Genomic DNA, 24,031 nt, shown 5'->3' with positions numbered 1-24,031 from the left:
AAGAGACCCCCACCCCACTTCTCTAGAGAAGTGGTTTTGATGTCCTCTCCATACCCTGCTTGATCTCTGCCAGAACACTGAAATCAGGGTACAGCAGGAGCAGACCACCAACAGAGAAAGCAGTTTTGTGCAGGGGACCGTGAGCTCTGCTGCTGCTTAGGTCAGGCTGTGTTTGTGAGGGGGATACAGGTCACCCCTCCCAGAAAAGGCAGGTTATTTGCTGGGAGCAGGTGAGTGGGGGGGTCAGGAGAAGAGGTGCCTTTCCCCTCTACTGACACAGACATGCTGGAGCCTTGGGTTCGTCAGCTTTCCAAGCTGTAGCTCCTCTCTGGAAAGTCACTGCCAGTTTTTTTCTTGGCACCAGCTTCCTGCAGGAGCAGGCATGTTGCTGAGAAAGCTTTGCTACCCCTTGAAGACCTCTCAAACTGTTCTTCTCACAGCAGGGCCTGAGGATGTATGTGCTATGCACCAACGCAGAGAGGCAGTGAGGAGAGAGGTGAAACCAAGGGTAATCAAGGATATCTGTGACAGGAGGTTGCAATACAGTGATGTCTTAGGTGGGCTTCTCCTCTGCCTTTAGCAAAAGACTTAGAGACTTCTTGTGTGCCCCCTCTGAGCAAAAACCTCACAGCAAAGCTCTACTGCTTGGAGCATCTCAATAGCTGTGTCCTGATCCTTGCTGAGATGCTGGGGAGAGGCACTGCTAACCAGCCCTCAGGCTTTTATTCTTCCTGCCACGCGGCTGGTTCAGGCTGTCTGGGCTGGTCCCGGACACTGCAATTCCTAGATTTCATTCATCACTGTTTCTGGTGAGGGCTCGCTTTGTGAGTCTTAGAGAAAACCAGCCTCTTCCCTTCTGCCTCCTCACTGCACACACACACCCCCCCCCCCCAAAGCACAGTGTATGTGTATCTTGGTGATGGCTGGGGACATCCAGAGATACCTGCAAAGTGTCTGGACTTCCTCATGTGGAAGGTACTGGAGAGGGCAGCTCCTTGTGAAAGACCGAGTTGCGCTTGCTGCCAAGACGAATGGTGACACAAGCCATGGAGCTGGAGAAGCACCACTGAACATACCCGGGGGGGTCTGCGTCCCTGGGGTGGGACAGACCTTAGAGCGGTGAACAGGCCTTTGGGACGGTCCCAGCATGGGGCGCAGAGCAAGGTCCGCTTGCAGGAATCGACAGGGCTCTGGTGGCTGAGGGGGAGGTGATCTTCAGCTATCCCGTCCCGAGTGATGGATCCAGGGAGCGTGTCGGCAAGGGACGCCTGCCTGGGTGGGCTCGGTGGCTGCGGTCGGGGTGGGCAGATCTCCTGTTCGCCCTCCTGTCCCTCTTGGGACCAAAGCTGGGCGTCAGCACGTTTGCTTTTCTCAATGCCAAGGCATCTGACCAGGGCAGCCCAGGCGGGGTCTGTGTCTGCAGAAAGCAGCTGATTAGGGGATCAGTGAGCACACTGGGGACAGACGTGAAGTCTGCAGACAGCAGCTAGGAAGTTTGGTGTGGGGTCTTTTAGCTGCCATGGTTTCACGTCAAAGGCCGCTTTCTTCAAGGGAAGCTGCTTACCGCCTGCAGGCCCGAGGCTTTTCCCTGCAGGACCTCTTATCTCCAGGCCGACGGAGCAGCTTGTCTCTGACGTTGCCAGAGGGCTGTAAAGGGGCTCCGATGAGAAGAACCACCAAACCAGGAGATTTTGCTATTAGGCCAGAGCTCTCCTCCTAATCCCTGCCCCCAGAGCCCGAGTGTCTCCAGCGGTGGTGGCTCACTGTACAAGTCTCCTTGGTGCCAGGCTGAGGGCTGCCAGAATGCGTTGGAGTTTCTCATTCTGTTTTGGCTGCAGCATTTGTGGGGGGTTAAACTGTGCCAGCCCGGGTGTCTGTTAGTGCCCTGTGAGTCTGCGTGAGACTCGCATCACATCTGTGTGAAAGACATCTCTTTCAAACGGCTCCTGCACCAGCCGCTGGATTGGGCTGAACCCTCTGTTGTGTCACGGGGTCCTTCTGCTCCTCCGCCTGTGCCTGTCAGTTGTCCTCCGCTCTGTGTACAGATACAGGCTCTTTTGGGTAGAGACTGTTTGTTTGCTCTGTGTTTGTACAGTGCAGGATGTTGGTGTCTTGATTTTTGATTGAGCCCACCATGCACCGCTGCAATGCAAGTTGTTAGCGGAGGGGTAACCTGTGACCCAAGGAAGTGCTAGCATGATATGAAGCAGTGGAGATGGCCAGAGGAAGGAGGTGATGGCCCAAGAACAAGTTTCTTCCTGCATCCATGCAAACTGATGTTACATCTTGTTGGATGAGAGCTTTGTATCCTTTAGTGTTCCCAGGCATTTTTGTGTGGTTGTGTGTCTCATGAACTGCATGGTTCAGACCTGCAAGTACCTTGTGTCCTGTGATACCTGCAGGCAGTGGGGTTTTGTTATTTAATACTGTGTTGTGCAAAACCCTTCTCCTTGGACCATAGTTATTTTTGTTGCTTTTTAGTTTCCATGGTAATTTCTTGGCTTTTGTATTAAGTGCATGTAACAAGAACCTGATCGACCTTGTACTGTCCGTTTTCGTGTTGCATGCCTCTCATTTGTCTCTCAGCACGGGGGCAGACCAAGTGTATACCCTTGCTGCTCCTCCAGTGTTCTCTGCCCCCAGCCTTTGTAACTCAGACAATGAGAGCTGATGTTCAATTTGACAAGGGCTGCACCAAGAATTTAAGGAACAGTATCTTGTCACTCACCTTTGCTCTCTGTGCAGCCTAGCCGCGCTTGCATTTTGGGCCGAGCTGTCCATTAAACAGCCAGACATGTCCTGAGGAGTGCTCCTGCTCTGGGCTCTGCAGCATGGCTGGAGGTTGCCTCTGTCTGAGGATGGCACCGGGGTGCCCGGCAAGCATTCAGTAGTCCTGTCCATTCCCACATTTAGTGCAAGTGCTGTATTGTGAGGCAGTATGGGCTCTAGCATACTGTGTTGGTGGCTTTTCAGGATGCCCTGCTGACAGGCGGGTATGGCAGAGAGCAGCCCGTGAGCAAAGGAGGGTGTGAACTGGAGAACAGAACTTCATTGCTATTAGAGAATTTGCCAAGGATCACCTGGGTTGGTTTCTTGCTATTCCTGCCGCAGTATCCTAGCTTCAAATCTCCGTACATTTTACTTAGATGGCCAGTTCACAGGAGATCAGAGCCACTTGGCTGTAGCTGCCAGGCTGCTTGTGGAGTCTCTGATGTGGCCAGCTGCACTGATAGGCAAGTGGTGACAGACCGTAGCCATATCTGTGCTCTGGATGCAGCACGCTCTCACTTTTTTTCTTGTGGTTGGTTCTGGGAGGTAGCAGTGGTCCAGAACGCTTCCTTCCACTGTAGGTGTGCTGTGGTCAGGCTGCCTCAAGAGGCAGAACGCCTTTGCTTGGAAGTCACGCAGAGCACCTAAAAGGTACAGTCCTGCCTTCTGCAGGATTCGTAGGATCGTAGAATCATTTAAGTTGGAAAAGACCTTTGAGATCATCAAGTCCAACTGTTAACCCAAGACCATCACCAAACCATGTTGCTAAGCGCTGTATCTACATGCTTTTTAAGCACCTTCAGGGATGGTGACTCCACCACCTCCCTGGGCAGCCTGTTCCAGTGTGTGACCACCCTTTCAGTGAAGAAATTTTTCCTAATATCCAATCCAAACCTTCCCTGCTGCAGCTTGAGGCCGTTTCCTCTTGTCCCGTTGCTTGTTACCTGGGAGAAGAGACCAACCCCTCCCGGGCCACAGCCCCCTGCCAGGCAGCTGCAGAGAGCAATCAGGTGCCTCCACGAGCCTCCTCCTCTGCGGACTAAATGCCCTCAGTTCCCTCAGCTTCTCCTTGTAAGACTTGACCTCCAGCCCCTTCCCCAGCTCTGTTGCCCATCTCTGGACACGCTGCAGCACCTCAGTGTCCCTCTTGCATCAAGGGGCCCAAAACTCGACCCAGGACTTGAACTGTAGCCACACCAGCATCACGCATAGGGGGACGATCACTGTCCTGGTCCTGCTGGCCACACTGTTTCGGACACAAGGCAGGATGATGTTGGCCACCTGGGCACACTGCTGGCTCATGTTCAGCCGGCCACCAACATGGACCCCCAGGTCTTTTTCTGCCAGGAAATTAGTGGGATTAGTGGGGAGCAGCACAAAACGTTGTGAGGATGTGACATTTCGGCGCAATTTGTGAGGTTGGTCTGTAACTTGTTGTGTGAACACACTGTTATTGAGTCCTTTTGGAGCTGCATGTGGCTTGTTGTTGTGGTTATATATCAAAGGTTTATATATTAAAGGTAGAAAATGGACCAAATCCCTTCATCTCACACAATGCAGTCTCGAAAGGTAAAAGAAAATTATTCCTTGTAAGAAACTCTGCATAAAACTCCCTGCCTTTTTTCTAGTTGTCTGTTTCCTGGAAGCAGCACACAGACCAGTTTGAGGGTTCATGACTGTCCACAGTACAGGCTGGCACCCATCCTCGGTGCAGTGTTTCCTCTGCATGCTGCAGCAGGAAATATTTTAGTGCTCGCTATTGCACACTGAAATACATCCCAGCAAGAAAGGCTGGGAGGGTGCTTCAGAGATGGTAAACAAGAAATTTGTGAGAGAGGGTTTGAAATAGGTGAGAAAGAGAGAGGGGTGTTTCTGTTGGGTAGGAGCTGTGGCAGAGAAAGTTTTCCACCAGCTTGAATGAAGTGGTGGGAAAGGGCAAAGGGAGCACAGAGGACTGAATGATCCCTTTCGTATTCTCAAGTGCGGATAAGGAATAAATGTGAAGATAACCGACATCAACTGCCAGGAGAAACTCCAAACCGGGGTGTATGAGGTGAGTTGGGAGGGGGACTAGGTCCTGGATAGGCAGCTCTGAGAAGGCTGAGGTGACTTGGAGGATACTAATGAGAATGTTTTCGCATGACAGAAATTTTGCATGCTTAGGAAGCTAGTGGAATGTGGGAGGCAGAGCAAGCTGTGTAGGGTTTGGAGCAACAGCCACAAGCTCAAACAGACAGAGGAGCAGTTACAGATGATTCCTTAGTAGGACAATCGAATGGTCACATGGGATGTTTACGCGCTTGTGCTTGTTATGTGACAAGCAGAAGAGCTCATTCACCTGCTGTTCACTGATGAGCTGTATCAGGGTGGAACTTAAGTCCAGGCTTAGGATCCCTGACATGGAAAATCCAGGCACCTCTGTCATAATCATGCAATAAGCACATGAGAAACCGGGGTGAGAAATCACTGCTGGAGTGGTGCCAAGGAGAAGCCACTGGGGCTATTCTGTCTGCTTGCCTGCCACCCTTTTCAAAAGGCTGTCACTAAGCAGCAGCCTTCAGCTTGTGCTGGGTTTACAGGGACTGCAGAGGAGAGTATGATGGACAGAAGGAGAGTGAAGGATTTCAGCAGACCTAGGCTGCAGATAGCTCAGAACATCCCCAGAATAATTGGATCTCTGAGCACCATTGTATACTCCTGCCATAGCTGTCTGGCCTGGTACAGTGGCTGGATTGGGCTACCTGGATTCTTGCATTCCATGGCAGTAGATCCTGCCAAAGACGTGATGTGGCTGTCAGGCACCCAGGGCTTCACTGGCTGCTGGGAGCTGTGTTGGTATCTAACCTGCAAGAAGCTGGAGCTCATCAGCAAGGGAAAGGACCATGCCACCTGCAGAGTCTCAGAGCGAAAAGCTGTTTTGTCTCCTTTCTCTGCCTGCTTCTAGAGCAATAGCTCCAGCTGCAACTTCTGTTGTCTCCCACTGCAAGTTTTGTCAGTTCCATCAGCCAAAACTCATCCTGTGTCTCCTTGCATTGCAAGAGCAATGGCTATGCACACACCTTCCCTGAGAAGTTAACCAGCCTGTGGTGTGGCACAGCATTGAAGAAGGCACCTTAGGACCAGGTGAGATCAGCACTAGGTAAGGCCATGAGGGCAGCGAATGCTGCAGCTAGGCTCCAGCTGTCGGCAGCAGCTCCTTGTAGCCAGGACTGGCTGTCTGGCCTCCAGTACTCTCTGTCGGAGGTGATTTTTCTGCAAAGGAATTGATACCATCTGCCTGGAGCATGATGCTACTGTGCAGTGGCAGGGAGAAGGGGCATGGGATGTCAGGACAGCCAGTGCCTTTGAGACTCAAGGAAACCCTAGCTTTTACCACTCTGAAAGTAACCAGAAGGACAACAAATTCTAGACAACAAATTAAATGGTGTGACTAGGAATAGGCTCAGCTGTGAGCTATCTAGCTGTTAGGTAGGCTTCCAAAAGGATTTTTCAAATCACAGGACCATCTTAAATCTTCCTGTGGGTTGTGTGTGTGCTAGGTTCAAAGCAGCAGTACTGTGTCAAATCTTTTCTGCTGTAAATGTCCAGCGTGTAAAGCTAGGAAGGTGTTTTGTATACACAGCTGCTGGCAAACTGGGGCAAAGCACAAGCTCCTTTACAGGTGATCCAGTGCACGGAGGGATGGAGAAATTGTGGAGGATTTGCACCCCACCTCCGCCCAGCATGCCAAAATGGAACTGCTTTGTGTGACTACAAGGTAACTGTGACCCTCCAAGCTTTGTCAAGGTTGTTGGGGCAGCAAGTCCCATCAGGGTTTGGGGAGGATTGCGTCAGCTGGCTGCACTATCAGGAGATTCAGACCTCTGATTCATAGAAGCTTCATAAATATTTAGTTCTTGCTTTAGGCTGTGTTGGGAAGTACAGGGGCTGTGTGTGACCATGACTTCCTCTGATGCTGTTTATCTGACCTACCACTGGGGTCCTGTAGAAATGGAAATGCTGTCAGGATTAGAAAAAGCATCAGCACGATGATGTATCGTACTGCTCTGTCTGAGGGCTGTGAGGGGGCACTTGCCACTGAGGTTTCCCCTCCATCTCTCCCTGTGTCTCTCTGGTATGGAGTCAGCCGGAAGAAAAGGGGCTATTTCAAACTTACCTTTGACTAAACTCTGTCCAATTTCACTCGCCACTGCTCACAATCACCCTCTAGCATTTTTCTGTTAGGTTGTGATGCAGCATGCACTGGTCATAATGGGAGCATCTGCGCTCCCAGCCCTTGTGTTTTCTTTCCAGTGTTTGCATTAAGTATGGGGGAGGGATGGCAGAGGACAGTGCACAGTGTATGTGTGTGCAGGAAGGAAAACAGCAATGCAGAAATTATACTGATCTCAATGTTCCTTCACAGTGGGAAGGTTACAGGAGTTTCTGGCTGAGCACGATTTGTTGCAATGGGCACAGACCAAGAGCTCTCTCATATGGCCCAATTAAAGAAATCAGACCATTTATACGGTAGCAGTTCCTCTCTGGTGTTTACTTTTGTATTCTTTCACTCTCTACCTTGCCCTTTGCAGAATGTGGTGCCAAGAGAGCCTGGTCTTTCAGATAATGTGAGCTAATATATAATGAACCGTGTTTGACTTGGGAAGTCCATCCCTTTCCCAGTAAATAGTTGTCCGCAAGTACTAAAGTCAGTTGTAAGTGAGGAACAGCTTGTACAGTACTTAGCCAGCAAGGCATTTTAGAGCCTGTGACTGTGTCCTTTCCTGACATTTCCAGGCAGGAGGGAAATGCAGCACTGTGATGGGAGGGGGGAGTGGCTGTCGGGGAGAACATGAGCAGAATACAGGCATCTGGATGTAAAGGATGTCAGGTCAGAGCAGACCCTGCCGCTGCAGGGATTTGCTGATGGGGGAGGAGGTGCTGAGGGGGAAGCTGCTGCCATTCTGCACTGCTGCTCTGCAGGCTCTTAAATTATTCAGGTAATAATGGAATCTATGTGGCTTGGTGAGCCCACCAGTTATCAAGGTACTGAAATGATGTGGGCAATGTCTGAAACCCTGTAACATTCAGAAATCTGTTTTGGGAGCAAGTTCTTTCAGCTGTGCCCTATCCTCAGTGCCTGGTTCTGTGGCCAAGGTGTCTGCCTGAGCAGGATTCGTGCTGTGTACAGGCAGTGACCCCAGTCTAGAGCAGGTGCCTTCCAGAGGATAAGCAGCGAAGGACAGTGCCTTTTGTGGAAGCCCTGTGGGGCTGTTTGTTCACGGTGGGAAGCTGCCTGTAGTGTGCTGAAGCTGAGGTGCAGCAAGCTAGATCTGAGCTCAAAGGAAAGCAGCTTTACAGAGTGCTAAAATTAGAAGTTTAGTCTGAATTATGCTAATTTGTTTTAATTGTCTAAGTATGTCAAGGTTCTTCAGGAATGTACCCTCTCTGTGCTGGTCTGGAAAGGTGCAGCATCACTGAGAGGCATGATGGAAGGATAGGTCAAGGATTGCAGAGATTTCTGGGTTCCCTGCCTTCATTATATCTCTCTAGCAGTCCTCACCTCCAACTCTCAAAATGCTACGAGGGGACATTCTGAAAACATTAACCCTGGCTTGGATAGAGCATCCTTGTTAAAATCTTAGGTGAGTAGAGGGCAGCCTCCTGGGTGCAGGGAAGTTCCTGACACCTTCTCTCTATAAGGGGACTGTTCAGTATGGCAGAACCATCTGAAAGCTCACATTTCCTTTCACAGCTGAACTATATCATGTTTTGCACCACAATGCTGCAAACAGCAGCACAATTCAAGCTCATTTGCAAACCAAGTTTTGCTGACTGGGTGAAACATTAAGCCAGAGCCATACATGTCTGTGTAGGGGCTGCAAATGTAAAGGACAATGTTGAATCTATGACTTCAAAACGTTGCAGCCTCAGTGGAAAATCTACAGCAGAAACAGAGCAGCAGGTATTCACTTAAGTGTCTTGGGAGGTGGAGGGAGAGAATGCAGCAGCAGGAGAGTGTTTAGAAAACAAATGAGGTTTCTATATTTACACAGAGATGAAGAAAGGAGAGAGTGTGCGTGCGCGTGCGTGTGTGTGTGTCTGGGTCACTGAGAACGAGACTGAGCAAAAAGGGACTGCAGCAAGACAAGCAGAAATGAAGGCTGTGGCCCTTCATTGCACTGCGTGACAGGAGTTTTCAGGGCTTGTAGCATGCATTCATGTGCATACGTTGGACCTTTCAAATGAGAAATGCAGAGAACAGAGTACTGAAAGCCTTTGCAGAGTATAAACTATGTTAGATTTTTAACTACTCTGATGGCCTCTGCAAAGGAATAGTAAATATTTTCACCTTTTTACAGTGTAATTTGTCCAGAATACTAAGGTTTCCAGATACTTTGCAGGAAACGCATAGTGTATTCATAGTCCATTTAGTTCTGTCATGATGCCATGCCTGGAATGGGGAGCATTGTGTCTTTCCCAGGACTTGCTGATCGCGGCACAAAGCAAAGAATAAGATAAATGCTATGAGAATGTGCTGTTTCGGTGGGTGAGACAGACAGGTGTGGGGTGAACTAAGGACAGTTTCAGCTTTAACAGTGTACTTCCCAACTTGCACAGAGCATGTCTGAACACAGGAACGATGCTGCCCCTTTCTGTGGCTGCCCCCACGAGCGCTGCGCAGTTATCTGGCTGCTGGCCACAGGCAGCAAAGACACCGACCTGTCAATATATGACTGCCCCAGCTAGATCTCCTTCCAGTTCTACCCCTGCGTCATGTGGAGCTTTCATGTGCCTTGAGGCAGTACAGATGCCTGGCATCCTAATGCACTGAGGGTCTGTCATCTGTTTTAAGGGACATACTGGGAAAGAGAAGAGGGTAGTATCTGCACCACCACCTCACAGGGACTAAGCTGCCTGCTCAGCTCTCAGATCAACGGAACCAGCCAGTGGTCACGCAGGATCTCAGAGCCTTGTCTTGGGTGAGTGTGGTGGGAAATGCCGTACGAGGCTTTCCAAGCATTTGACCCTTCCATTGCCAAACGTGCTGCTGTTAAATTCAGTGTTTTCTCAGATACTTCAGCAGCTTGCTCTCCTTCCTCTGTCGCCAGCAGCAGGCACTGCCTCTGAGGCCTGACATCTGTGTCCTAGCACGCCTACATCGCTCTGCATGGAGAAACTGTTCTGTTGAGCAGTAGATGTTAGTTTCTTCTATAGCTGTCCTGGTGTTGGACAATAGGCCAGCTTTAAGTTGCTAATTACAGGTTAGCTGTTGTGAATTGCACTCGGAGACCTTGGAATCTCTTGTGCTAATAGGGAGGGTCCTGGGCAATGTCATCCTGGGCATGTACCATCAACCTGCTAGCTCTTCTGGTCTAGCAGCCTTCTCGGTAAAAAGCTGGTGGGGTTCTTGTGGTCAGGTGGTTGTGCTGTTTCCTGGAGTATGCCTTGGCCGTACTCCTGGAGGTATATAGCCTGCTCTGCTGTGTGCCTGGTCTCTCTGACTCAGGAGATTGCAAAAAGATTCTCGCACTGGTGCTTTAGATGGACACTGAACTGTTGCTTTGCTGTTGGAACTGGAGAGTTCGAAACAAGCCAGTCCATTTTGCTCCATTGTTCTTGAGAATCTTTTAAAAACAAAGTGAAGCTGGTGTTATCAGAATGTGGAAAGATTCAGAAACTTGCAGCCTTTTTAACACCTTGTATTAGTTGGCTGAGAGAAGCAGAATCTTAAAGTGCAACATACCAAAACTGTGAAAATATATTGCAACACAATGAAAATTCTTACAAGTCAGTTGTCCGTCTTTTTGTAGGTGTCATGCAAGCTGTAGTGATGGAGCAGAGAAATGGCTGCTTTGGGCTGTACCTTGCTTTTCTGCTGGATCGCATCTGTCAGAGCTTCAGGCAGAGATGAGACGCCAGCCAAGCTCTTCCATTCATCTGAATGGAAGGATGGCTGTGGTGGTGGGCGCGGTGAAGGGAATAAACGGGATCTTCCTTTGGGCTGCCTGGCGATCAGCTGTACTCTGTTGATGACTGAACTGTGAGCTTTTACTGTGTGATGTAATCATACGCACACCTCTTGCTTTTCTAGGTTCTTACTCTGCTGTTTGAACCGTAACATTCTACTGTAAATTATTTTCATGGATTTGGTTATAGTAGTAAATAGTGTGTTCTTAAATAAGATGCTAAATTTCAATAATCTACTGTCCTCGTGAATCTCTGCATGGAGTTTCTCTTGGTTTTGAATGTTGGGTTTTATTCTCTCTTTCCCCCTCCCATTTGCTTTGTTGTGGGTGAAAGTACTCAAGCTGGCCGTGGGCATGGGAAGTGGAGCATAGGGTGGGGGCATGCCAGAGTTCTCAGAAAGGGAAAATGTACCTAATTATTAGCTTTTGATGTTGGACATGCTTTTAGTGCAGTGGGGAGTGTTACGGTTCTGCTTCCCATCTTTAATGTTGAAACAGAATTTCTATTCGTGGGCCACTGTCTTTGGCATGGGTGTATTTCAGCTCTAGTAGATGCCTGGATGGGGTCTGTATTTGGCCTTGCAGGCTGTAGTTTTCTAAGCTTTTCCATTCTCCAGATCTTTTCCTGGCAGAATCATCTCAGTTCACAGTGACAGTAGGTTTGGTCCAAGACAGAATTGTTCAGTGGAGCGTGGCATGGCAGTTCTCTTCACACGCAGCTTGGATGTGCCGCTGCACTGATGCATAGCAACGTGCTCCTGTTAAAAGAGCAGCATGATGGTCAGCAGGCTGACCCCCTTTCTGTGGGTGCTGGGAAAAATGCTTCTTGTCAAGACCACTGTCCACCAATGGCTGCAGAGCTGAGATTGCAGTAAGAGGAGCTGCAGTATCACAGGACAGAAGTATAAAATATCTGCTGTCCATCAGTACTGTATCAGCAAAACTTCTCAAAACCTGTGAACTCATCCCTGCCAATGGTGAAATACACCTCTCAGACCTGCCAGAGGAGTTCTCCAAGGCCAGAAGCAGCTCAATAAGACACAGACAAGATCACCCTCTCTCCATCCGAAATGTGAGGCAGCAGCATTTGCTGTCTCCTGACAACATTCCAGCATGGATCAGCAGCACTTCCCTGTGGGGCCTCTCAATACACTGCATGGCACCACCGTCAGCAGGAGCAGAGGGGTCACACGAGGGAGGGACATTTATGCTGTCTTTTTTGTACTGTGGGTAAATTGCAGATATTTGGGCAGAGGAGCTGGCATCTTTCCCTAATTCGCTTTGCCTTAGAGTCATACTTTAGAGCTAAAAGTACTGTGAGGACACTTGGAGCAAGCTGATCCAGAGGCTCTGCTCACAGCTGCAGTAGTGAAGTGACTTCTTCATGAAGCTTGGAGGTAAGGTCCATTCACTGGGAAGGAGCATTACATATTGGGAACTTTAGTCTGAACAGACCTCATCTCTGCAGAGGTGGTGCGTTTTGTCCATTTAACGCTGGAAATAAACAGTGCTGCACACAAAGCGGCAGAATGGAGGGTGCCCAGTAATAACATATGAGCCTGTAGTTTGCTCTTGACAGAGAGAATCTGTTGTAACATACTGGGAGGAAAAAATAGAGCTCAGCAGAGGAAGAAACTTCGGAGTTTCCTTTATTGCCTTTGTGAGATTTCAGGGGAAAAAATAAACAAAGCAAGTAACATGCTTTTTGTCCTCTTTCTGGAGCTGTAGCCACTGCAGTTAGCTCCCCACCCTCAAGGTGTCTGCTGTTTCCTGCTGAGCTTTGCCAGCAGATTACTGGGATAATGTTAGGCTTGTTTAATGATGAAAAGTGCCTGGGAAATATGCATAATATCATTTTAATGTTTATATTAAAAGGGGTACATGACATGCCAGTGATGTGATTGGGAGCTGCCAGGAGACAACAGAGATTCAAGGAATCTCTCTGGGTGCCCAGCCATGAAAAGAGGGACCTCGTTTTGGCTATGTTTTCAAAGACCAACATGAACAAACACGCATACAAACATGTTGTTTGGAGGATGTTGAAGAGCCACTAAGGGTTGCAAAGAGGTAGGAGAACAGACTGCAATGCTGGAGGTTCCAGAACACGGTCAGCAGTTAAGGCAGCAAAGCAGCTGTAATGAAACCGGTGTGCTCTCATGTCTCTGCCACAGCTGGCATCCTGGCCAAAACAGCCTCGGCCTGCTGGCAGGTGAATATGGTTCCTCTTTTCTTTTGAAAAGAACTTGATCAAGCCAAAAGATGAAATAATTAATAGGTTTTTCTTTAATTCTATTCACAGGCCAGCACAGCCAGGGTATTCACTCAGCTATATACTCAGCAGGTACTTAAGACTCCCCCTATACTCCAAGTTAAAAGGAGGAAATCTGAAGGTTTTAGGTTGAATTACCTTTATGAGCCTGGTATTCGACATCCTCTAGAGTTGCTGTCAAAGGTCCTGTGATGCTTTTCCACAGAGAGAGAGAGAGAGAACACATGCATGCACACACATGCGTGGATTGACTCCTCTATTCAGCCAAAATCTTTCTCAGGTGATAGCGTTCTGCTTCCTTCAAGTCCCTTGTTTCTCCAGTTCCTGGAATTCTCTCTACCATTTCTGTGTCTGCTGAAGGCTGCCTCCTCTTACTCTGGGCATGGAAACACTAGTTTTAGTGAGAGGGTGAATGAATGCAAGGGAAACTTTGCAACTGTGGTATAGGCTGAGTCTTGAAAGTGGTGGAAATGGCAGAGTGCAGGATATGAATGTTCTCTCTGTAGGAGATGACTACAGGTTTCTGTGTTTCATATTGTAAAGTAAATTCTGCCAGGACTCTAGCATAAAACCCCCTCAAATGTTTTAAATCTTCTGTGACCTCACATTTCAGACCACCTTGGATTATACTGAACCACCCTAACCTGGTAGATCAGTAGGGCACATGGTACGCAGGGGTCAGTATCTAATATTTTCTGGCACTGACAGCGTTGGTTTTTTGCAAAGCCTCAGGGAATCCTAGTGCTAAATGCTACAAGAGTATTCATTTTTTGAGGGTAAGTAATTGCGCAGTCCTTCTGAGCTTGGAGGTTTCCTTGCAATGCAGGGGACCTTTGTGAGCTGCTGGAGACGGGATCAAGCAGCCTGCTCTTCCCGTGGTTTGTGCAGCCTGTTTGTCATCCAGAACCAACTTCCTCCCTCCCTGCCCATGATGCAGTGGAAGATGGGGACAGCGTTATGCTGCACGTTACTTGGGTCTGTTGGCTTTTCTGTGCCCTGTAACAGCCCTCCCTGATTCCTCACTCACTGCTCTGTGGCACTCTTCTGGTGCTCAGCTGCCGGTACTGGCTGCTGGCACTGATAACTGGGAGTAACAGCATCTCATTTTTGAACCGTTATGGGGAAGATTTTTTATTAATAACCCGAATAACCCCGTGAAACAGCAGCTTGTCTGATGTTAAATATTAAAGTCCACTAAGCGGGTGAGCTGGAGCACAGAAACAGCAGCATGCTGGCAATGATTTGCTATGGCAGGAGATGGCAGCGGTGCCTGCCGGTGTGCATTAATCCTTGCTCCTTGGAGAGTCTTCCATCTTCAGGGCAGTCAGGTGCTCCTCCATGCAGCTCTCCAGCTTCTGAATGGCGTTTTGCATGCTTTAAACAGATCAGCACATCAAAGGCTGGCGGATCCTCTCTCTGGCGTTGCCATGGCAGCAGCAGCTGAGAGGATTTGGATGTTTCTGAGATGGGATTTTGTTGCTGGGTGTGTTGGGGCTCTTCACATACCTGTGCCTACTGTCATCACCGACTTGAGCGTGCCTGGTGCTGCCAGTGGCATGTGCATCTCTTGCTGTGTAATGGGATTGTCTGCCCCAGTTTAGGGGTGCTGTGATGCAGACCTCTGCATGGGACTGCTCATCTCAGCTCCCTCTAGTCTGAGAGAAAAGGAGGGAGTCCTTCCCATGCTGCACCACACGTGGAAGTAGGTCAGCTGAATTATACCCTTAGAAATGCTTGTTTCTCTCCACTGGCTCTCAAGGGAGCCCAGACAGCAAGCTCTGCTTCAGCAGTTGACTCTGTAGGTGCCTGACACTGTTACGGTGAGTCTGTCCTCAGTACGCCTGCCCCAGGTGCCTCTTCTGTCCCCTGCAGCTCTGCACATGCAGGATACAGTGGATTCCCAGGAGTGAACATAAAGCTGAGCTTTAAACGTTATGAAAATATGACTTGGGTCTGGCTGGGCAGCCCAATACAGCAGCATGATCAAGGGGTCTTCTGCTGGGTCTTGTCAAGCTGTGTTTCCTTGGTAAAACGCCCCATCCTTATTGTGTGCTGTGAAATCGCCCTTGAGAATTTAGTGCTGGTTTGTGAGCATTTCTCTTTCGGGTGATCCTGGCATCTCCAGCCAGTGTCTGCTGAGGGGACAGGCACATGTGTGATTTATTCTGACAAGCACATAGCAAATGTCCTTTTGGGGGTGTGGTGGTGGACGCTCAGGAACAGCTGGGTGGTTTGATGAAGGAAAGCAGGTAATTCAGAGCACCCTGCCTTCTCCTTGTGCTGCCACAGCACAGACAACCAACCGTCAGTCTTGTGGTCTCAGTGCTGTTGGCCACTGCCAGACTAAAGGAGGTGATGAGGTGGTAGTAATAATGCTGTACCATGGTTTGTCATGAGTGTGACAAACTGTCAAGTTCCTGTGCAATCACCTGAATTACTTACAAACTCATCTGCAACAAAAGGTGCCTTCTGTTTTCATTGCCTCTGTGTACACGGTATTAACTTTACTTCCTCAAGGCTAGGCTAGACTCCCTAATGGGGCTGGGGTCTCAGTGCTTCTGCAGGCAGGGGCAGTCCAACAGATGTATCTGTTTTCTCCATAATATCTCTGAAATTATGCTCTTGAAGTAGAAGGTATCTTTACCTGTGGTAGCGGGGCTTGGAACTAGATGACCTTCAAGGTCCCTTCCGACCCAAGCCATTTTATGATTCTATGGTAAATGCAAAAAAAAGTGCATTTTGATTGCTCATCTCTGAGAATCAGGTAAAGTTCCTGTCTCCAGAGGGCTGCCATAGCACTAGCTGTAGCCTATAAAACAGGCTTGTCTTAGGGCATAACTGGACTTTTTCAGTAGCAGTTTCCTGCAGAAGGTCTAACTGAGGATCTGGGGTATGTCTGGTGTGTGTGTGCAGGGGTCTTCTCTCAGGAGCAACTTATTGCAGCATGTCACAATATTTTCCCAGACTGTATTAACATTGTCACAGCTCTGACCTGTGCCTGCAGGTGCAAGACAGAGGAGCTGGGGTTCACATCAGAGAAGTAGGAAGGCAGGCAAAAGGATGTTGTTGACAGCAGTGGAGCAAAGACCATGAAAGTCATTATAAGAAATTTAATTTTCTCTTTGTGCATTTACTCTGAGCTAATTTTGCTGCCAGGCTGCAGGAGACCTGTGGGAGATTTTTTCTGTAGCATGGATTTACAGGAGCACTTTGGGGTTCTCCACTGCTGCCTGGCTGGTGACTTGCCAATGTGTGTTGCCTAAACTCTGCCTGGTCCTGCTCTGCAATGCAGAATTGGGTGCTGGACTGAGAGCAAGAGCTGTCATCCACTGCTGACATGCACAAGTTTTCCAGAGTTCATATCAGGGTAAGCTGATCCAGGAACCACTGTCCTCTGGTCCCATTTTTGCTCCCTTTCACTTCCACCTGTGCTTTAGTGCCCTGCCTCTAAGATCACAGAATCATGGACTCACAGAATGGTTTGGGTTGGAAGGAATCTTTAAAGATCATCTGGTCCAGCCACCCCTGACATGGGTAAGGACATCTTTCACTACATTGGGTTGCTCAAAGCCCTGTCCAACCTGACCTTTAATACTTCCAGTGATGGGCCATCCAGGGATTCCCTAGGCAAAATGAGGGTAGTTGAGTGGATATTTTCAGTCTGTATCACTCCACTGGCTCAGAAGCAGATTAAAACGTGAAAGGGTGTGTGATGTCCTTCCTTGCCACCCTCTATTCAGGCTGCCTGCATTTACAGGTAGTACTGGGGTGGCTCCTAGCGAGGGTTACAAGCTGATGCTGGGTTTCAGTGCATTCTGGAAGGATGGGCAAAGCACAGGGACTAGCTTCTGCCAGCCCTGAGAGCAGACTGCTCCTTATTGCTGTGCTGATGGCATCTCACAACCGGGAGAGCAGTGAAGGGGAATGGACAGATGTCTTCAGGCTACTTCCTGGGCTGCTGCTGTGTCCTTGCCGTTACCCTGTGTCCTCCTGGGCAGGCAAGCCTAACGTGTTTGCTGGAGCAGCTGGAAGGGCCTCAATACAGCATTGTTGATGCTCTGGGAAGCTGGATTAGCCTCTGTAGGTGCTGAATTAGACTCCTGAATGTCTCAGTAGGAGGAAATTTCAACCAAGTGTGACTCTGAGAGCCAAGCCTGCTGTCCTGAACTCCCCACAGCCAGGGGACTCCAGGACATGTCCTGGTCTGTCTGATGCATGCTCTCGCTGCAGTAAACTGCAAAAGGTCTGAATCCTGCCTGGGGGTAGCAAGGGGGGATGTTGACAGAGGCAGCACGCCCAGAAATCTGAAAGCTTGTTCCCATCTCTGTATGTATAGGTCTATAGGCACATTAGGCTGCAGGGGCAAGTGTGAACCCCAAGCAGGCTGCCTTGGGAACGGCCGCAGAAGGGCTAGCTTTGCAGAGGCCTGTTTGACTCCTTGGTTAAGAAGGGGGTTGTGAGTTTGCGTGCGATGTGTAACTACACATGTCATCAGGATTCCTCCATCTTTTCTCATCATCATGCCTTTCTCTGAACTTGACCCCTGGCCTCTTTTGGAGCTCAGTTTCACAATCCGTGTACCACGAGGTCTTTGCTGTATCAGGCTCACAGTATCCATCTCTTGAGACTGTTTAGAGAGCCCTTTCCTGACAATGGTGATCCCTGATCTTTTCCTCTGAAGTAAAACATGGAATTTCTGCTCTGATTGATGTTGCTGCCTGGGCAGAACCTGCAAATGGTCCCACTACCCTGCTGGTAGTTCAAAAGCATTTGCCTGATGTTGCAAGAAAAAGGCTGCTGTTCCAGGAGCTCAGAGCTTCTTTTCCAGCATTTGGATGACATTTGAAGAAGAGAACAGTAAATCATTTGCTAAGCAAGTTGCAGGAAAAACCTCCCCTATTTCCTTTGGTCTACCCACACTGTAGAGCTGCATTTTTACATTACATGTTGAGGAAGGAATGGTGGGGACTGGGTTAGGGAAACAGCGGTAAGAGAAACTGTTTGTGTGTGAGCTCTGTGACTTCTAAACAAGAGTTGCTGAAGTGAGGCTGGTAGGGTCGGTTTGTGGGAGAGATTTTGGAAGAGCCCTCTGTGGCACTGGTGGGGGCTAGCACTGGTGTGGGTACCTAAGTGCTGCAGCACAGAGGTTTAGCCTTCCCAGTGCAGTGTCTTACGTTATCTTAAGTAGGTAAATGAGCCATTGTGAAGCTGTCGCAAATATATCAGGGCCAGTTCCTGGCTGCTGTGTTGTAGAGGGCACGGTTAATGTGTCCAGTGATAGAACAGCTTTGTCTGTACCTGTGCTATAGCGATGGTGACTGCTGGAAGCTTTGTCCTCCTGGGAGAAAGTTCACTTTCAACAGTAAACACCCACACATCTCCTGTATGGTAGCTGACAGAGCTTTGAGGGGCAGGTTCCAGAAAGGCTTTGTTCCCAAATTTTTACTGCTGAGGCCAGGGAAAAGTGCTGATTCTGCAGACATTCAGTGAAAAAGCTCCACTGGGAGAAGTGAAATAGTTGATCTCCTTCAATTTTAGAACAACAGTGAGATTCCTGTTAGCTCTGCTAGGTCAGTGGAGCTCTGTCCTCACTCTTATTCTTCAGAATCGTTCACTTTCCAAAGCAGCGTATGAGTGAGTATTTCTGGGACTCTGCTTCTCTCCTCCAGAGGCATCTTATGTAATTGAATTAGACCTTAGGAAAAGGTGAAATCATCCTAAATGCTGATCAGTGAGAGCAAGGCTGTGGGCATACAACAGAAATGTGCACATCTCTTCTGAATCATTCATTAATTACCCTCAAATGGAACTCCATGGGTATGAAGATTTCAAGGTTTTCTGCAGATCTGCCAAGCTATTCTTCAGAGCATTGCAGTAGCTGGTGAAAGGTGCAGGCTGTTGCACTGTGAGCAGGATGCAGTGGTGTGGGCTGTTGTTCTTGCTGTAATGTTTATATCAGATTGTCCAAGCATTGAAAGTATGGGGTGAGGTCTGAGTTCTTGCTCTCCTGCTCGATGCTCAGCAGCAGAGCAGAAGATTTCTTTCCAAGAGGAGCAGAGTGCAGCCTGCCAGGTGGGGACCATGCATTCATCTGCTTTCGCAGGAGGTCAGTCTGCATTGCCTCCAGGCATGTACTGCAGCCAAGTGCTGAATAGCTCTTCATTTTGAGATCCCCAAATAGGCATAACATTTAAGCATCTCAGTGGGTCTGTGATCTTGCAGGACCAATGGGTCCAACAGGATCAATAGCTGGGGTGGATTAACTGCAGCCTGATAAGGGGCTTGTTAAGTCTTTCAGATTGGTACCTGCCTGAGTGAAAGCAGGAATCTGCACCATAAGCAGTAATTAAGAAGTGATTTGCCCTTGGCCCATATTGTGGGCATAATGCCAAAATATGAGTTCCCAGAACCAGGATTTTTCAGATTCATGCTGAGTTAGGTGATGCTTTTTTGCTCTCAGAACTGCCTGGTCTCCAACACAGGGAAAAACAGTGGTGGTTAATCCTGTGGGTGAGATGTCTTCTGTCCTACTGGATAGGAGAGCTGGAGGCAGAGGTTGCTGAACACTTTCTGTCCATGCAGAAACCTTCTTTGAAGCCAGGATAGCACAGAACTAAGCCATAGCATAAACGATGGGCCATGAATATTCCTTTCCTTTGGGAGCTCTGAAACCCTTTCGTGTCTTCCTCCTGTGAATCTGACTTCCTGATTTTTTTGTGCCTGAATGAGTACAGATAAGATAAATTGGTGTGATGAAATTTTCAGTTGCCTTGCCTAGCTCATCCAAATAATGAGCAAAAAGAATACCTTATGACTCATGTCATAAGATGTCGGAGAGGCACATATCGTGAGGCTGTCTTTTCTGCTCAGTATGCGTGCAGGGAGGGGTAAAGGACTGCTGGACATCCCGATTTGGGGCTCAGACTACTTCCTCTCCAGGAACTAAACTGTGGTTATGATGGCACAAGGCAGCTGTCTCTTAGAGTAAGAGAGCAGGCTACTTCATCTCCAAAATCATGCCTTTGGAGGCAATAGTGCACATTTCAAGAAACACAATGTGAAGAACATCTATTCATTTTGTATTTCTGGATTCCCTTTGAGAATCTCACAGCTCAAATAGTTTTGAACTGATGGATGATGACCATGAAATGGTTTCTTAGACCAGGGGTGTGATGGGTCGTACTGAGCTTTGCAAACCCAGTCCACCAGATTTCTTGCCAAGTTCTCATTTGTCCCATGCTTCTGGGTGCTGGTTTTTAGAACAATTTGGGGAGAAGTACTTGTAAATTGCTCCGCCCCCCCCCAATAAAGGAGATGGAGAGGGAACTAGGGAGAGAGCAAGGGGTGGAAAATCTGTGCGTAGCAAATTTTTCTCCCTCTCCCAGCACATAACAACACAGAGCTCCTCCTCTGACAGAAGCTGAAGGGCAGGTGTCGGTGTGCACCTTTCACATGCTTCCTCTGTTGCTCACAGCTGATGATTCCAGCACTTTGGAAGCTGAGGGATTAGCCACTTGAGAGGTGACGCACCAGCAGCTCCTGTGGACTTCCTGTGAAATTATGCATCACTGTGCCAGAAACCATAAATGCCACAGGAAAACAAGCTTCAGCCTTGCTGTGCTCAGAGGACCGCCTGCTCTGAGCTGCAGAGCACCCAGTTCAGCACTGCAGAGCATTGTTATCTGCTTATTTATGCCTGCATCATTGCTGTTCTCTCTTAACAGGAGGAATCAGCCTGACAGTGACACTGTTTTTCATCCCAGCTCTCTCCTTGAGTGAGTCTGAGTACCTTCTGTTATCCATGGTTGGGCAGCAGTGGCAAAATTGCTGAGGAGTTAAATTATTCAGCTTCTGTTGCTGACCCAGCTTTAAAATGGCATTTACATTTCCTAAGATAACAGCTTGTTGACCAGAAACAGGGAGCCTGGCTGCTCCTTGGAGCCTCAGCAGGTGACAGGAACACAGGGAGTGCTGTCCCCTTTCTGCTTACAGAGGAAATGCTGGAGCAAGGTGAATGCCCAGTGTACCCTTGTCCTTGTTCCAGGAGGGCACAGTGCATGCTCCAGAGAGGAGCAGCTCTCCTTTGGTGACTTCAGCCCTGGAACCATCCCAGCATCATTTCTCAAACTGCTGAATGCAGGAAGGGATGTACTTCATTCCCTGAGCAAAAGCACTTATTATTTCCTCAAAATACTGCAGCCCGCTGTTAAAGAAAGTTATTTACTCTTCTCCAAGGAAATGTGTTTAAGGTTATCTGCTGCACACACTACATTCCCCATTCCCTTAAATGAAAGGAGAAGAACAGCTGAGGACAGACTGGCAGCAGCCAGCAAAGTGTCTGGTGCTGGGAGATCACTTCTCTAGTTACAGGGAAGATAACGACACAGAGGAAGGAGCCTTGCATTCCTTCACAGCTACATCATAGTGCAGTTGAAGAGTTTCTCCAAAGGTCAGAGGCAGAACTTTGTATCTTGAAAAAAACCAGAACTCTTTGTAGCTGAAGGGGTAGTTTTCCTTAAAGACCTCTTTTGCCTTCTAAATTTCTGACAGAGCTTCTCTCAACCTCACTGACTCTGTCTGCAGTTGCTGTTGGAATTCCATGTTTTTATCTCAGGTGTAAACCTGGATTGCAGCGGCACTGAGGCGCCAGGGCTGCTGAGTCTCACCCTAGGAGCCATCTCAGGACAGCAGAGGGACAAATTATTTTTCCTGTGGGTATGATAGATATTATAGCATCCAGGGAACAGCACTTAAGACAATACTGGAACCCTGGCTCGCAAAAAAACCCTGAAGCCCACAAGGGTGCACAGTGGCCTATGTGGGAGCTGACAGCTATTATTCACTGTTGGCCACTTCTTCTCAACATGAGTTTGCTCTTTCTTAGAGAACATTCCTGTTGTGTCCATTGTAAATCATTTCCCTTTGCAGAGATCCAATTTAACCTTGTGTTAGCTTTTGTGGGTGCAACATGACACTGACCTGTACAATCTCGGAGGCCTTTAAGGGGACATCCGTATGCTCAGATGTCACCACGGAGAGGACACAGTAAAAAATCTTAGGGAATGAGCAACCCAGCCACTCTCACTTCAGGATCTGGAAGCAGGTAAGTAGTGTTAAGGCACTGCCTGAGACCTTAGTCTCTTGAGATGTTTTAATTGAAATGGAAAGAGCTCTTGGGATTAAGAGCTATTGATTTATTAGAGCTGTATGTGTTATTTTTCAAGTTTTCCCAGGCTCTGAATTCTCAGACAGGATTATGGCCATACTGTTGGTTTCTCCAGAACCGCAGGCTATGTCAAAGATGTCACTGTTAGGTATAACAGGCAAGGTGACGGTGACAAACCGCTACTAAAGCAGGTTGCTCTGGGGTATTAGTTTTCACCAGTGATACGTGCAACTCACCAGTCTGCAGTTAGATAGGGGGAACTTCAGAGATGCCTCAAGTGAGGTGGTAATGAGTGAATGAGACCTAGTAGAGGGATCAGTAGGAAGTGTTCTGAAAAAAGTGATTAACAAAGGACAGCAATTAATGTAGCAAAGGGACCGATTCCCTGAGAGATGGAGCCTGCACCAGCTCCACAAACAGCCAAGGAAAGAAAGGATTATTAGTGTATTACATACTCAAGGCAAAATGCTCTGTTCTCCTCCTTCTTCAGCAAAGGGAGGAAGCAGGCGCGTCCCTACCACCTCACAGAACCCTGTTCACTCACGCTCCTACAATCGCCTTCACTTCTAGGGCCACAGCAATGTGACTGACTGTAGAGTTTACCAAGTGAGCTCCATACAGTTGCCTCAAGACGTGTAACTAGTGCTCTGTAATATGCCCATCTGCTTCAGCCGCTGATCCATGGGTCTACTACAGTCCAGTACTTCCAGCCCAAGTGGGTGTCACTGACAGCCTGGGGTACGTCAGTGACCTGAGCTCTTGCTGCCTCCCAGCACCTCCTCTGAGGCATGGAGAAATCGCTGGAGGGCTGTTTTCAGGCAAAACTCCGGGTCTCAGTGGGGGAGCAAAGGCTTGGTGGCTTGGCCAGGCTTGCTGGGACCGTGCCTGGTGGCACTGTTTCTCTGTCCCTTAAAGGAGCTCTGACCTGCAAAATCCCTGTCAGGGGCTCCTGAATTTAGGCACTTTTCTCATTTCTCATGGCTGCAGCAAGGCTCTGCCTCAGTGCAGTGGTGGGGACCTGGGACAATTCTTTCCTACCACCCGCCACATGGCCTGCAGGCATGTGCCAAAGCACCCTGTGGTTACCACTACAGCATCCCACAGTAACCACTGCTGTCCACACTGTCCCAGGGTTTCCCTCCCTCATCCGTGCTGTGGCTGTGGGCATATGATGTGCACCAGGGCATCCTAGGCTGGAGCCACAAGGTGAGGGCCATGTCACGGTGCAGAGCTCAGCTCTCCACTCTCATGGGGAGGATGTGGCATCACTGGGTAGCTACAAGTCTGTAGGACTGAGCCAGTCTGAGACTGGTCATCCCTTACAGCCAAAGGGTTTGCCACCCCAGAGGTTATCCCATGCCTGAATTTGCCTGTAATGGCTTTGTGAAAGTCACCACTGCTGGTGCTCACTGGTGCCAGAGGTGGCACAAATCTAAGCAAAATCGTAGTCCCTGCTTAAGAGAGTTCTCGCAGTAGAAGTGGGGGGACACCCATTCAGCAAATTGGTGGAGCAATCTCATGGGCACTTTTGAGCTGCTTCTCCCTGAGGAGTGGTAGAAGGTAATCCCAAATGGCTTGGAGGGCACAGGTCTTGTTTCTAGGGCTTTGTCAAGTGTGTATGTTGTCCTGGTGGCTGCAGGACCTGGAGAAAGTTTGCATTATGCTGAGGCAGCAGTTTTCAGTAGGCTCTCAAACTCTGGCCGGTAAGGTCCTGTCCTCAGGGTGCAGAGGACTCATATTTGCACTCGTGACATGCAGTTGTGCAGGGTGCGGGGTGGAGGAGCAGGATCCGAGACATTGATGATGTCGCTCTGTAAGTTTAGAGCAGCTGCGCTTTTTAGAGCAAAGGTAGTGTGCCAGCCAGCAGTTGCAGTGCTC

The 24,031-nt window shown here is 48.8% G+C and overlaps 1 protein-coding gene across 2 annotated transcripts in view; it reads left to right on the top strand.

Moving 5' to 3' along the window:
* ANK1 (ankyrin 1) overlaps positions 1-24,031 on the top strand; it is a 66,702-nt gene that overhangs the window by 507 nt on the left and 42,164 nt on the right. The window lies entirely within an intron of this gene.

The sequence above is a fragment of the Falco naumanni genome, chromosome 19, assembly GCF_017639655.2.
Source record: "Falco naumanni isolate bFalNau1 chromosome 19, bFalNau1.pat, whole genome shotgun sequence".
NCBI lineage: Eukaryota > Metazoa > Chordata > Aves > Falconiformes > Falconidae > Falco > Falco naumanni.
Note: the sequence above shows the minus strand (reverse complement) of the source record. Positions and strands in the feature narration are given on the sequence as shown.